Genomic DNA, 6,699 nt, shown 5'->3' on the forward strand with positions numbered 1-6,699 from the left:
GCACTGGCAGAATAGCAGTCAGGGTGCATGTCCTCGAAGATTGTAGCATTTCTAGATCACCATATCCCCCAAAGAACATACATGGGAAGCACCTTAAATGGTCTTAGATTCAAGGACCAAAACATAAGACACTCAATAATGGAATACCAATTCAAACCAACCTTAAACTTCAGTAATCTTACCACATTGTTCCATATGGCCTTGGAAAAGGGACACACCATAAATAAGTGAACAATGTCTTCAATTGTAGAACGGAAAAAATGGAATCTACTCGGACCCTGAAGGCCCATTTTCATCAAATTCTCCCAGGTCAAGATGTGGTTAAAAAGGGTCAACCAGGAGAAACATTTGATCTTCAAGGGTGCATCCCATTTCCACATGGGCACAATCCATTCATCAAAGGAACTGGGGGATGGAGAACCAAAAATGAATGCATAAATTTCTTTGACTTCTATGTTGCCTCTAGCAACTCGGCCACCCCATGAAAGAAAATTAGGCCTATCATTTACTGTTATCCCTACCTCAATAAGCTAGAGCCTATAAGACTCCCATTCAAGATCCAGTTCTACATTTAGTCCCAACTGCCAAGAATGTGGCCATGTATGAAAGGGGCAGTCCAGGGAAGTTTGCTTCATTAAGTCAACAAGAAGTCTAAACCCCAATTGGTGCAATGCCAAGATAATTTGTGGCGATAATGAATGATCCCCATTCATCCCATTCATCGCATCCAACCCAATTTGTATCTTAGCCCCATTTCCTACCTGCCATTTCATATTTTCACAAAGCCAAATCTTAGCAGCCATCAAACCACCCCATATAACCGATTTTTTACATTTAGAGGGAGCTCCCGCAACAACCCACTCTTCTATACTTTGTTGTTGAAGATATTTCCCTAATATTATATCTCTTCATAAGCCCCAAACATTAAAATCCCTCCACATATTACAACAGAGGAGGGCTAGATTAAATTGCTTTGTGTCCCTTAATCCCTAGCCACTCGAATCTTGAGGGAAAGAAAGCATTCCAAGCTTAATGATGTGATATTTTTTTCCTTGGACCAGATCCCACCCACAAGAACTTGGCAATGATAGCGTTGATCTTGTGAATAACCGCCGATGGGAGAAGAAAATAAGTGCATCCAATACACATAAATTTATTGAAGCACCAATTTTATCAAGATCACCCTACCCCTAAGGGTTAGCCATCGGTGTTCCCAAATAGAAATATTTTTTTGGATTTTTGTGATCAGCCATTCCCAGTCCAACAGTCTGTAACAACTAGGTTTGAGAAATCATCCCAAGTATTTGAAGCCCGAAGACAAAGGGATCGACTTAATCCCAAATAGAGCTTCTATTTGCTGTTTTTTCGATACATCCATCTCATCCGATATCAACTCATATTTTTCCTTATTGATAATGAGACCCGAGGCTCTACCAAATTTAGAAAGAATATGATATATAATTTCCCATTCTGAAAATTTGGCTGCACCAAAACAAAGGACATCGTCTACGAAGAAAAGATGAGTTGAGGTGGTTGTGGAAGAGAACCTACAACCAATAATGTCCCTAGTTGATTTTGGTATCCTCAAGCTTCGAATGAGCGAATCCATGACTAAAATAAAAAAGGGAGTGGGGAGAGAGCACATCCTTGCCTCAAGCCCCTTGAAATTTTGAATAAATCAGAGGGGTACCCATTAACTAGGACCACCATAGATGACGAAGTCACACATGCCATTATCCATCTAACCTGATGATTGGAAAGCCAATCTTGTGAAGGATCAGACGGATAAAATCCTAGTCTACCCGATCATATGCCCTCAGTAGATCTATTTTCATGAGGCAAGTTTTTTGTTTGTTTGATTTGATCAAATGTATGCTTTCTAATGCAATTGCAACTACATTCTATATTCTCCTATCAGGAAGAAAGCCAAATTTCTCCGGGCATATATGAAGAGCAAGAATATTTTTAACTTTGTTAGCTACAATTTCATAAATCAATTTATAAACAGAGTTACAAAGGGAAATAGGTTTAATGTCAAAGAAACAAGTAGATTTTGATTTCTTAGGAGCCAATGCAAGGAAAGTTGTGTTGATGGCTCCTGAGATGTGACCAAATACCTAAGATTCTTCAACCACTTGCAACAGTTCAGCTCCCATGAGGTCAAAATAGGATAAGTAGAGCTCAACTGGCCAACCATCAGGGCCCAGAATTTTGTCTTTGGCCATCTCTTTGAGCGTATGGATGAGCTCCTTTTCAAAATCTGGACAATCCATGCGCTTGATGTCATCCTCATTAACAAAAATGGGAAAGAGGTTTTCCAAATCTACTTTATCCGTAAAGTTATCCTCCTCTTGTTCAGTGAACTGTTTGCTGAAAAACCTATGTGCTTCTTCCATAATATCCTTGAGAGAATGTATCAATTTACCCTCAGAGTTCCTAATATTCCAAATAGTATTAGCAACCCTTCGTTTAGAAGAAACCCTGTGGAAGAATTTAGAATTTTTATCCCCTCCTTTGATCTAAGCGGCCCTGCTCTTAAGACGCGACTCCCCCTCTTGGGCCAAAATAATTTTATTCTTCCTTTGAACTAGATCCTTAACTAGATTTATATGGGATTCAGGAAAAAGAAACAATGAGTGATGGATCCATATAAGAGGAGATATCAACCTCAATCTGCCTAAGTTCTAGCATTTGCACCTCCTTCGCTTTTGGATTCAGGCCTTGACAATGCCTTTAAGTCTCTTCAGTTTGTAGCTGAAGGTATCCATTTTCGAATTGAAGGCATGACAAAGAGGTTGAGATCATGCCTAAACAACCAATTCCTTGAAATCTGGCTCATCGATCCAATGGTGGTTAAATTTAAAAGGAAGTGCTCCCTACTTCTCAGCACCCTTCCATTGGATCATAATTGCATGGTGATCAGAGGTTTTAGAAAAAAAGATAAGGCCTCCAGATTGACTAGCCTCATTGTCAAGGAAGAATGCACTAGGAACCGATCAAGCCTTTTGGCTATACCATCATCTCCAGACCGCCCGTTCCTCTAGGATGGGCACAGGGGTTGTGGAACAATGTCCAAGAGCAGTTTCCGATAAAAGAGGTCCTTAAAGTATCCAGCTAGGGGATCCACCCTAGCTTTCTTTCCCCAACATTCATGGTCCTCAAGAGTAAGGTTCAAATCCCCAACTACTATAATATGCCACAGGTCTAAGATACCATTCCCATCAATTCTGTCCCAGAACGCTTTTCTATTAATGTAAGGCCCATAAATATTCAGAATTCAAATTCTTTGACTTGTTCCTTGGCAATATCCTGATAAAATCATGTCAATCTCTGTCTTATATGCTTTGAAAGCAGGCCAACAGAGGATTCTTATTTTAACACTATATTGTCCCCATATTATTTGTTGGACAAGTTAAGAATATCCAAACTACAAACAACAATGAAACCTCTAAACTTTCCAGAGTATAAGTTGTGCTAATCATCAGGATTTTGTGGATGTACATAATGTAAAAAGTATAAGCTATGCAAAATAATTGAAAATTAATTTATTTTATTGAAGCAATATCTTTAAAGGAAAGAGTGGAAATAGGGTGAGTTAATATATAGATGAAGGGCATGATATGCCTTGAATGGTAGAAAGAACAGCAGGCCTGTAGGTTAGCATGGGATTGATGCACGAGTACAATGCAAACTGATGACCGGATGTTTTCTCCTACAGTATCCAAATTTTGTGGTGAGAGCTTGGAAAGAGTGCCATTGCAGCTGGTTAAAGATCCCTCTACATCATCTCTTGTGGTATGCATAAATTCCCCACATATAGTTGTTGTAGTCATAAAACAACACTTTGTCTGTTGTTTTAGTACTTTTCCTGCAATACTTTCTGCAACAATCTTCTTTAGAGTGGATACACAGATATTCAAACTCTTTGGGCATTTGAATTTCCCCTTGGTTCAAGATTTTTCAAATTTCAAAGGTGGAATGAAAGGTTGTGCCAGCGTCACTAGTAGTATCCTCTTGTCTGCAGTATCTGAAAGCAAGCCCACATAGTAGGTTCCTTTCTTCTAGATATTAAGAACACTATGACATGCAAGGGGTTCCTTCATTTGAACAACAATGGATCACCTTTAACGAGCAAGTACCAAGGTATTGGTGTTGTTAGTATTTCATTTGTTTCACTGTTATATTTAGGAAATGATTTTATGAACTTTTAGGTAAGCTAATAGCTAAGGAAGGCCTGTTGTTCATTTTTGTTCTGTGAGATCCTACCTGTCAATGATAAGTAGTGTCATATCCAGTGATACACATGGATGTGTCCCCACACTGAGGGGATGCATTTTGTGCAGAAATTCCATATTGAAAATGTTGGGGACATCTTGGGTGCATTATAGAAGTACCGTGTATACTGGATAGATCAGGGAAGCAGCTAGGTGTGTTCTCATTCCAGCTTGCATAGGGGTAGGTTGTCTCATCTTGTATTAGTAACAAGTTTCATATATTAATTTTCAACAACTTATAAATAAGTCTAAGTGATCCTATTCTTCACAAAACAACTAAAAGTAAGATTTGTAATATTCATTTATAAATATATCATCCCAAAGAATCTAGTCTAACATTGAGCTTGAACTCTCAACCCTTACATCTGAGTGATAGGCTTCAAGGCCTCTTGATGAGGCTAACACTTATTGCATATAGTTGTATCAGAGAGCAAGGATGAGGACAAAGACTTGAGGGCCTTCCTCATTCATTGGTGTTCCTTAGTTACTTGAAAATAATATACCAAGAGGGAGTGTCCATCTTTCTTTTGCATATCTAGACCCTTGGGTTTCTTGGGACTCGGAATAATACTTAACCCATCAAACTCACTAAAAAATTCAAGTATTCTTCTTCCATCCCATTCTACATCCAAGCATGGACTTGGATTGATTAGCATTGGTATTGCATTGTGGTTGGCTTGAAAGGTGAGAGTTTTGGCCTCTGCAATAATGAGGATTAAGGCTCACTCAAATTCAAATCTCATTGGTTTTTTCCTTGTTCTCGAAGTTAAGGAGTATAGGTTTCAAGAATAGCCTCTCAATTGTCCTAAGTGTTAACATCTTAATGTTTCTTCTTCCTTGAAAGAAGTATTCTTAGCCATATTTTGAGCTTGAGTAAATTTGGCTATTGCATCCTTGATAATGGCATCTCCAAACCCTCCATTTTTTAGCCAACATGGAATGCATTTCTAGCTTGCTTATTCAATATTGTGAGAGTGGTATTTTTACTTCTCAACCCTATGCTTGAATATATATGCATTCAACCTTGTATTCTGGGTGGATAGGCCATGAACAAGAGTGGCTTAATAGCCATTGTTAGTATGGGTGCACTCTCACACAAGATATGCACATATAATTGTACATATTAATGTATAAAGAACATCCCTTTGCTGCAATAATGGGTGATGGCACCAAGAATTCCCTTCATGGGAAGTATGGTTATATATACCTTACTATTGGATATTTTTTTAGTAGAGTGAGGTTTGAGGAGGGATGGATTAACAAGGTAAAAATAAGGGCATTTGACTTGATAACCTTCTTAACCCAATGAATCAAAATTGTGAACGACCTTTAAGTGGAATGATGAGTTACCTAGCATTTATGTAAGGTTGAGGAAGTTCCCATTTAAAACCATTGTTATGCATGCCTTCATATGTTAGTGGCATAAGTCAATAATTATTATATGAATGAAAAGATAGTGTTATTGATTGTAGGAGTTGACAAATGAGGGCAATGTAGCCTCATTTGATTATTTTGATTAGTGGCCTTCCATTCCTATTGTTTATTCAATGTCCACATTCTACTTGACATAGATGATGAGCTGAGTTGGGATATTGGGAATCTTCATGTCTTCTAGGTATTAAAGTTGTGCATATTGGAGTCTGCACTACTTGAAAAATATAAAAGATACATGAGTGGCCCTTGATTTGACTTCGGAGTCTCACATTTAATTATTGTTTGTCTGTACCATGTAGCGGTAGATCGTAGAAGCTTTCCTGATTGAACAAGGCTTGAATGCTTTTTTTTCCATTTGTAATGGATGGTAGTTTAGATTGAATTGTCTCTGTTGTAAGTCCCAGGGAGGCCCAGTTAGTTTACTTATGGATGATGAAAAGTAGAATTTGAGGGTTTTCAAAGAATATTTTCCTTAACATTATTTGCATGTCTTTTTATTTTTTGTTGGCAAGGTTAGTTTGGAAAATTCAATGCAAAATCTAAAGTCCTATCCAGTTAAGTACCATATATCACATTTTTTAAAATGCCTCCTATGGGTGTTGTACAAAATATGCATGGTAAATGATCTACATCCCTACTTTCATACTTAGATAATGATTATGGTGGTGGTCAGATATAAAGTTGGCCATTTGGTTAGAGGGTACAATATTTTCCATTATGGAAAAACTCTGCTGCTTATTGATAATTTGATACACTATTAGTGCTATCATTTAGTTTCTTCATTATCCAGTGGATCCATTTTATTTGGTGGCTTCTTATCTCAGACGTAGTTAAAGGAATTTGTTTTTTTATGGCATCCTATGGAGGTTCTGAAGAACACAATTACTTATCTAATCTAATAAGAGGTAAGATGGAAGACTGTTATTGTCAAACATTTCTTTTCTTGTTGGTTCCATAGAATTTAATTTTATTTCCACTCCCTTCATGTGCC

This window comes from Pinus tabuliformis, chromosome 5_1, assembly GCF_031772625.1.
Source record: "Pinus tabuliformis cultivar Carrire ecotype Pingquan chromosome 5_1, CPIR1, whole genome shotgun sequence".
Taxonomy (NCBI): Eukaryota; Viridiplantae; Streptophyta; class Pinopsida; order Pinales; family Pinaceae; genus Pinus; species Pinus tabuliformis.